The 9,391-nt window shown below is 53.3% G+C and overlaps 1 protein-coding gene across 2 annotated transcripts in view; it reads right to left on the reverse strand.

Annotated features, from left to right (window-relative positions):
- The window catches only part of RASSF2 (Ras association domain family member 2), a 41,779-nt gene extending 40,237 nt beyond the window's left edge, over nucleotides 1–1,542 (reverse strand). The window contains exon 1 of one of the 2 annotated variants that reach the window (XM_082230464.1): nucleotides 1,432–1,542. The gene's annotated coding sequence lies outside the window, so the exon portion shown is untranslated. Of the gene's footprint in view, nucleotides 1–385; nucleotides 441–1,431 lie in introns of those variants that run through there. The other variant, XM_082230465.1, reaches the window with a different exon arrangement.
- Nucleotides 1,543–9,391: the final 7,849 nt, after the last annotated feature.

The following is a 9,391-nucleotide window of genomic DNA, read 5'->3' on the forward strand; positions in this document are numbered from 1 at the left end:
TTAAATGTTATACTGGAGGTTATTTGCTAGAGCTGGGCAAAATGGAAGGAAGACTTTGAGAGAGTCTCAAAGGCAGGCAGACGAGAAGCAAAGCAAAAGTTTGTAGATGGAAATGAAGTCCATCGCAAGAGAAGAATCTTTTGGCACTAACAAAAAAACTGGTAGACGTTTATTGAGACTAGGCCTACTTCATCAGATGCAATGGGATTTAAGTGCAGGGGAAGAGAGCCTCAACACACCCAAATTAACAATCCAGTGCATTTAGGAGGCATGTCTGGGGTACAACCAACAAGAGTACTGTAACATGCAAGCTCTCTTTCCACCGGGCTAAAGTCCACCCCCCCAAAAAAAAAAGCTAATGGTTAACAGGAATAGACAGACTCACCCCTATGCGTAGTGCAGCACTTTGCAAAACTCACAAGCCCCACTTTCTTCCTCTTTCAGCCGCCCCTCCCCTCCCCCACCCACTTCCTCATCCTCTGTGGAGCTGAGAATCTGAGTCCCAGTGGCAGATAACAAATTACCCGGGGGGGGGGCAGAGATGGTACAGCCAGCCACAAAGGCAGTGACAGTCCATCACGGGGAGGGATGAATAGAGAGACACAAAGCGATGGGGAGGGAGGGAGGAGTCACCCACTTAGAGTAAGGGAATCCCCTCCCCAAATTCCCAGTCCCTGGGGTGGCCTTCCTTAATTAATTGATATCCTCTTCTTTCACCCCACTCAAGAGAGAACCCAGGAGTCCTGGCCTGTCCCACCCCGCGCCAGAAACAGCAGCACAAACTGTTTCCTCTTAACCACTAACTACACTCTCCTCCCAGAGAGTGTCAGAAAGTCGTCCTGGGCCCGATCCTGCCTGCATGCATAAGCACTCAGCGCAATGAATGGGAGCCACAAAGGGGCCCGCTCCTCCCCTCAATTCCCATTCATTCATTCCTCCATCTGAACAGCTGCTTGCGCAGGAGACCCTCCTCTTCTCCGCGCCCCGCTCCGGGAAGGATGGGCTCCAGATCTCTAGGTCGCTTCTCCGTCTACCCCACCCCAGACGGGTTTACTCGGAAGCAAGGCGGTTGGGGATGAGCGGATAGATCAGGGATAAGCAGTGGGGAGCGGGGTTCCTGGGGGTTCTGCGGGGATCCACCCCCCCGCCAGTCCCGCCCAACTCCAAGAAGGGCGCAGGGAGAGCAGCCGCCTTCGCCCAGTTGGGCGCCCACGAATCTAAAGGGGCTTCTTCCGGGGTGGGGGTTCCTTCCAAACTCGGCCGATTCTCCCCAGGCAGCACCCCCCCCCCGCCCGCCCCCCATGCACCTCGTGGGTCTGTTCTGTCCGGCCGCCGGAAGATGCGGAGAGTCTTTCGGACCCCCGGGGGGGGTGCGCGTGCGTCTTTGTTGCGCCCCCTCCCTCCACCAGGCGAGGTCCGGCTGCAACTTACCGGGAGCGCCCCTCCCCGGCCCCGATCCCGCGGCTGGGCGTCCTCGCAGGCAGCAGACGACGGCGGCCGCCGCCCGGATCCCCTCCTCGCAGCTGCCGGGGAGGAGTCCCCGCCCCCGCCGGCCGGGCGGCCTCTCTCTCGGGCGCCCCCTCCCCGCCGCCGCCCAGCCAATCGCCGGCTCATTGGAGGCTCCTCCCGCTGCTGGGGGGCTGGGGGGGGTGAGCCCGGCCAGACAATGCTATCGAGCGGAGCCTTGCCCGCCCCTCGCTGGGCTGGAGGGGTGCTAAGGGTCCCGGCCTCTGGGGGTCCCTCCAGGGTTGGCAGGGTTTTGCTAGCCTCGGACCTCCAAAAACCTGCTGCCCCCTTTGGAGCAAGAGAAGCCAGGGCAGCCAAATGGACCGTCACGTTGGTTAGGCCCCTGTTATGTACTGAGTTGAATAGGATTCAAACTGCAGCAGTCTGATTGGTCCTAGAACAATGCAGCAGTATGATTGGTTGGCAGGAACCACCCAATCCTGCTCCAGATAGAAGTGAATCCACAACCTGATTGGCTTACAGTAGAATTCCGGAATTAGCCAATCATGTGCAGCCCATTGTGTAAATAGTGTATATAAAGCAGATACTGTGAGGGGACTTTCATTCATTCCTCCTCACCACTATGAGCTGAATAAAGAGCATGAAATCTCTTTGCGACTCCGAGTATATTTCACTGGCGACGAGGGTGGGATCCCGCTGAGCTGACTGCCACACACAGCACCGCAGCACCGCCACCTGCCGCACCGCTGCCTCGCACCGTGTATCCAGGCTTCAGCTCCGGGACACAAGGAACTCAGAATGGCAACCGACAGCAGCTTCTCACCGTTCAACCCAGCATCTGGAGACTGGGAAGCGTACGCCTCCCGTTTCACCTTCCTCCTAGAAGCCAAAGGGGTCACCGACGAAGAAGACGCCAAGAAGAGGGCGATATTCTTCAGCGTCTGCGGAGAGGAGACGTTTGAAATCGCCCGGGCTCTCCTTGCGCCTGAAGACGTCGCTACTGTTCCATACAAAACAATAATGGAACAGCTGAAGGGGCACTTTTCGCCGCAGCCCTCAGTGGTGGCTCGTCGAAATGCCTTCTACGCAAAGCGACAAGCCCCTGGGGAAACCATAACTGGGTTTGTGACCTCTCTCCGCCAAGCCGCCCGGTTCTGCAACTTCTCAGAGCTGGAGAACATGCTTCGTGACCGCCTCGTCGGTGGCCTGAAGGATGAGAAGCTGCAACGACGCCTCTACGCTAAGAAGGACCTAACGTTCCAGGTCGCTCTGGAGGAGGCCCTGGCAACGGAAGCTGCCGAGAGGTCGACGCAAGAGGCACGGCCGAGCCTGCCATCCCAACCGAGGGTCCACCATGAAGACCTCACCGACGACTCAGGATCCGACAGGGAGGAGGTGCACCGAGTACAGCAGCGCACTCAAGCAGCGCACAGACCACAGCTGCCTCGACGAGAAGGAGGAAACTGTGCAAGCTGCGGGGAGAGTCACGAGAGGAGGACCTGCCGTTTCCGCAACGCAGAGTGCAGGCAGTGCAGAAAATCGGGACACATCGCCCGGGTGTGTCGGGTTCGGCCCACCCGACACCAGGCATCAGATGACCAACCCAAGAGCCCCAGGTCCCGGGGCCCAACGCACCAAGGCAACTCGACGGAGCTCACAGACTGCCAGGTATACCAGTTGCCCCACCCCAACGTAGAGAAAATTTATGTAGAGGTACAGATAGAGGGGGCCCCATGCTGCATGGAGCTTGACACGGGTTCAACTCTATCCATAATCTCGGCAAAGACCTTAAGGAAACTGTGTCCTACTGAGGGTCCCAAACTCAGGCCGGCCCCATTCACCCTCCGGGACTTCCAGAAACGTAAGGTCCCCACAATGGGGGTGGGGAGCTTCAGGGTGCAATACCGAGGGCGGACGCGGCAACTAGACTTGCTTGTGGTCAAGGGCCCCTACATTAGCTTACTGGGATTGGCATGGTTTGGACCACTGGGGCTAGCTGTCACCGGGGTGAACCACACTAGCTTACAAGTGGACGTGGACGCCATATGCAAGGAATTTCCAGGGGTTTTCGACGGGAAATTGGGACAGTATACGGGCCCCCCCATTGCGCTACAGCTTGACCCCGCAGTACGACCGGTCAGGCTCAAGGCCCGCCGGGTCCCGTTCGCCTTGAAACCCCGTATAGATGAGGAATTGGACCGACTCGTGGAGCAAGGAGTGCTGGAGCCGGTGCCTAATGCCCCCTGGGAAACTCCAATCGTCACACCCGTCAAGCCTAATGGTTCGGTCCGCATCTGCGCAGACTACAAATGTACCATAAACAAGGCCCTCACGGCCCACGCATACCCAGTGCCAGTGGTCAGCCATGTCCTTGCCACCCTGGCTGGGTCGAAAATTTTTGGCAAGCTGGACTTGGCCCAAGCATATCAACAGCTGCCAGTAGATGAGGCCACAGCAGAGGCACAGACGATTGTGACACACAGAGGAGCGTTCAGGGTAAAGCGGCTGCAATTCGGGGTCAGCGTGGCACCAGGCATATTCCAGAATTTAATGGACTCTCTCCTCAAAGGGATTCCTGGTGTCACCCCCTTCTTCGATGATGTGTTGATTGCCGGGCCCACACCAGAGGAGTTTGAGCATCCGCCTCCGCACCGTTCTGCACCGTTTCCAGACGGCGGGTCTCAAGGTGAAGCGGGAAAAATGTCTACTAGGAGTGCCTCAGGTGGACTTTCTGGGATTTATGGTGGACGCAGAAGGGGTCCACCCGACTGGGGACAAGGTACGGGCCATTTGTGATGCCCCAGCGCCCAAGAGCAAGACTGAACTTCAGGCCTTCTTGGGACTATTGAACTTTTACCATTCCTTCCTTCCCCACAAGGCGGCGGTAGCGGAGCCCCTACACAGACTCCTGGACAAGCGGGCCCCTTGGGTGTGGGGCCAGCGCCAGGAGGCCGCATTCCAGGCAGTCAAGGACTTGCTTGTCTCAAACTCTGTCTTGGCACACTTCGACGAGAGGCTGCCGGTGGTGCTAGCATGCGACGCCTCACCCTATGGCATTGGCGCTGTCCTGGGGCACCAACTCTCGGATGGAAGAGAGGTACCGGTGGCGTACTTTTCCCAGACACTCAACGCAACCGAGCGGAACTACTCGCAAATTGATAAGGAGGGTCTGGCAATCGTGAAGGGAGTAAAAAAATTCCATGATTTCTTGTATGGGCGGCCCTTCACCGTGGTGACTGACCACAAGCCGTTGCTTGGCTTGTTTGCCCCCGAAAAGCAGACCCCCCAAGTGCTGTCTCCTCGGGTCCTCAGGTGGTCAATTTTCCTTGCCAGCTACCAGTATGCACTGATTCACCGACCTGGGAAGGCGATGGGCCATGCGGACGCCCTCAGCAGGCTACCACTGCCGGAAACAGGCCCTGACCCAGCACCTGCACAAGAGGTTATGAGCCTGGAGCTGCTTCCCGACCGCCCCATTCAGGCACAAGAAGTTGCACACCATTCCAAGAAAGATAGGGTCATCTCCCGGGTCCTGGACTGGGTGTGGAGGGGATGGCCCAGCGGCAGCCCCGGGCCAGAATTCGCCGGCTACACAACCCGCAAACATGAACTGTCGGCGCACAAGGGGTGCCTGTTATGGGGAAGCAGAGTCGTTGTTCCCCAGCCCCTCCGCAAAAGGGTCCTCACAGCCCTACACGAGACACATCCAGGGGTAGTAAGAATGAAGGCCCTTGCCAGGAGTTATGTGTGGTGGCCGGGGATCGATGGAGAGATAGAGGCCTGGGTCAAACACTGCCAGGCCTGCCAAGAATCCCGCCCAGATCCCCCAAGGGCCCCAGTCCAGTCCTGGGAGTCCGCCCGAGCACCATGGTCACGCCTGCATGTGGATTTCGCTGGCCCCTTTCAGGGGAAAACATTCTTCATAGTGGTGGACTCCTACACCAAATGGCTGGAAGTCGCACTGGTACCGTCCACTTCCACGTCCGCAGCCATCCGGGTACTACGCAGGCTGTTTGCAACCCACGGGCTCCCTGACACTCTCGTCTCAGACAACGGGACTGCATTTACGTCAGGAGAATTCCAAACCTTCACAGCACAGAACGCCATCCGCCACATCCGTTCGGCACCGTTCCACCCTGCCACCAATGGCCAAGCAGAACGCATGGTGCGGACCACCAAGGACACCCTTCGCCGCATGACGCAAGGGGACTGGGAGTACCGCCTTGCCACATTCCTTCTAGCACAGCACAGCACCCCCAGCTCAACAACCGGCCGGAGCCCCGCTGAACTACTAATGGGTCGGCGCCTTGCAATCAGATTGGACCGCCTTCACCCCGATAGAGCTCAGGATGAGGTAGTGGTGGGGGAAGGCAGGAACCCCCGGACCTTCGAGGCCCAGGACCCAGTGTACGCAAAGAATTTTGGGGCAGGCCCAGCATGGGTACCCGCCACAGTCACCAGGGTCACTGGCCCAGTGTCGTACGAGGTGCTAACGGATGGGGGGCAATGCTGGCGCCGCCACTGCGACCAGATACGGCGACGATTCCCGGGAGAAACCCAGGAGGAGAACATGTCAGAGGAGTCCCAAGGGAACAGCGGGGCAGTGAGGCCCATAGAGCAGGAGGGGCCAGCAGGAGAGGCAGAATCAGTAAATACAGAGAGGACCCGTGAGGCCGAAAGGACACCAGAACCAGAACCACGACTGAGCGAGCCGGTTGCACCAGACCAAACAACCCCATCACAGCCAGCATCCTTGGAACACGAGCCAGAACCTGGAGCCCGGACCAGGGAACACCCTAGGCCGCAACGCACACGTAGGCCGCCGGCATACCTTGAGGACTATGAATGCGACCTCCCGGGCAGGACTGGAACTTAGAGGGGAGGGGTGTTATGTACTGAGTTGAATAGGATTCAAACTGCAGCAGTCTGATTGGTCCTAGAACAATAGGATCCAAATTGCAGCAGTCTGATTAGTCCTAGAACAATAGGATTCAGAATGCAGCAGTCTGATTGGTCCTAGAACAATGCAGCAGTATGATTGGTTGGCAGGAACCACCCAATCCTGCTCCAGATAGAAGTGAATCCACAACCTGATTGGCTTACAGTAGAATTCCGGAATTAGCCAATCATGTGCAGCCCATTGTGTAAATAGTGTATATAAAGCAGATACTGTGAGGGGACTTTCATTCATTCCTCCTCACCACTATGAGCTGAATAAAGAGCATGAAATCTCTTTGCGACTCCGAGTATATTTCAGCCCCCCAGGGGTCTTCTAGTCCACCCCTCCCTGCATTGCAGCTCCAGAATCCCCGAGCAAGGACTTATCTCGCCAGAGTGGTGCATGCTCTAGTTATCTCTCGCTTGGACTACTGCAATGCACTCTACGTGGGGCTACCTTTGAAGGTGAGCAGGAAACTGCAATTAATCCAGAATGGGGCAGCTAGACTGGTGACTGGGAGCGGCCGCTGAGACCACATAACACCAGTCTTGAAAGACCTACACTGGCTCCCAGTATGTTTCCGAGCACAATTCAAAGTGTTGGTGCTGACCTTTAAAGCCCGAAACAGCCTCAGTCCAGTATACCTGAAGGAGCATCTCCACCCCCATCGTTCTGCCCGGACACTGAGGTCCAGTGCCAAGGGCCTTCTGGCGGTTCCCCTCGCTACGAGAAGCCAAGTTACAGGGAACCAGGCAGAGGGCCTTCTCGTAGTGGCCCCCGCCCTGTGGAACGCCCTCCCACCAGATGTCAAAGAGAAAAACAACTATCAGACTTTTAGAAGACATCTGAAGGCAGCCCTGTTTAGGGAAGCTTTTAATGTTTAATAGGTTATTGTATTTTAGTGATTTGTTGGAAGCCAACCCAGCCAGATGGGCAGGGTATAAATAATAAATATTATTATTATTATTATTATTATTATTATTATTATTATTATTATTTGCTTTGAAAACCCATAATGAAGGAGAGTCCGCCACATGGGGATTGGATGATCCTTGGAGTCCCTTCCAGACTCTCCAATTCTGTGGTTCCAAGAAAGTCCATCCCAATGTTCAACAGAAAGTTTTGCCTCATGTTGAGTCACAATTTCCTTTCTTGACATTGGAATCCAATGGCTGTTTGTCGTTTGAGAAGACTGAGGACCCGAACCAATGGATTCAAGTGAGAAGAAAGGAGATTTCCAGTAAAGATTAGGAAGAACTTTCTGACACTAAGAGGCGTTCAACAGTGGAGGAGACTCCCTTCACTGGAGGTTTCTAAACAGACCTTGGATGGTCACCTGTCAGGGATTCTTTAGCTGTGGTTCCTGAATTGCAGGGGGTTGGAGGACCCCGAGTCGCAGCTCTACAATTCTGATTGCCTCCTTTGTTACCTGGCCTCCTGTGCCCAGGTGACTGTGGAGGAGCACAGTTGCTCCACGGATGAACCATGGATTCACAACTTTAATTAAAAGGGGAGCGGGTTAACAAAACATCAGCCAGAGACCAGGGAGAAGAATTGGTGGAAGAAGACTGGAAAAAGTTTAAAGACTATCTACAGAAATATTGTAAAATTAATGAATGTTAGAAAAATGTTGGAATGAAATTATATGGCTTTAGTAGAAATGTTATAAGGAAATAAGTATAAATAGATTAATAGAGTATTAAAGGAAAAATAAGGTTAGAATGTGTTAAGATAATTATAGGATAGAAAAAGGAATTGCTGAAACAATTAACAGAAGTGGAATACAAAAAGGGAGGTGTGAGGAGGTCGTGGAAATAAGTGAATGAAAGATAAGATATTGAAATTGTTTGATTTATTTTAAACTGTTTTTGTTTTGTTTTGTTAGTTTAATGTGTTTAATGTGTCAATGTTATGTAGTGTTTTTGTATTGTATTGTATTGTTTTTGTAGTGTTTAAATTGTTGGAAAAGCAATACATATTAATTTTTTTAAAAAATAAACATCAGCCAGATCTATGAACCTGGGGGAATTCATGCAACTTAATCTGATGCTGGACACAGACAGTGTGTGGGGGGGCCTCTATTGTGCTGGTGGGGGGGGAGGAGTCCCACACCTGGGGAGCCACAAGGAAAATGCTGCTTTTCATAATCACAGCAGGAGCTACAGATGTTGGCACAGCCTCTCCCACTAATGGACTTAAACATGCAAAACATCCTCTCCTATTGTTCTTTAGTGAACCCTTTTAAAATCACAGCTAGTCTTCCACAGAATGAACTTCAGGAAACCCAAGTTAGAAAAACAAGGTTTCCCAAGGTTATCCACCAATAAAAGAGGTGCGTTGACATTAATTCTGCACACCTTTGAAGCTCCTGCCTCTGAGCTGAAATAATTTGCAGTATTCACAATCATTCATGTATGTGCTGATTGCCCTCTGTATCAAGTATCTAATTGCGAGGAAGTAAAACCCTCCGTTTTATTTTCCTTCACAAACGGCTGTTTTCTTATTGCCATTAGTTTGGCCTTCTTGTCACATTAAACATTCATTAGAACTCAATTTGGGCAAGTCGCATCCAGTATTGTTGCCCATAATATTAACAAAAGAGCCAAATATTTCCTCTGGGAATAGCTAACTTATTGTGGCTCTTGAAAATGGATCCTAAGCATTCACCCACACCCACTAATTACTGCATAAGTTGGGGCCTTGGTGGCAAAGAAGTGAAACGACTAACAGGAATGGAGGAGAAACTGTTAAGTCAGTTGTATTTATAAATTGTGAACTATTTCTAGAGAGCCAGCTCGCTCAGGAGACAGCCCTGAGAGGGAACCTGGTAAAGAGAGGACCCAAATAATTACCTGGAAAAGAGAGGACCCAAATAATTACCACCCAGTCAGTCTGACATCAATAGCAGGGAAGATTCTGGAGCAGATCATTAAGCAAACAGTCTGTGAGCACCTAGAAAGGAATGCTGTGATCACCAATAGTCAG

This window comes from Podarcis vaucheri (assembly GCF_965113315.1).
Source record: "Podarcis vaucheri genome assembly, chromosome: 7".
NCBI lineage: Eukaryota > Metazoa > Chordata > Lepidosauria > Squamata > Lacertidae > Podarcis > Podarcis vaucheri.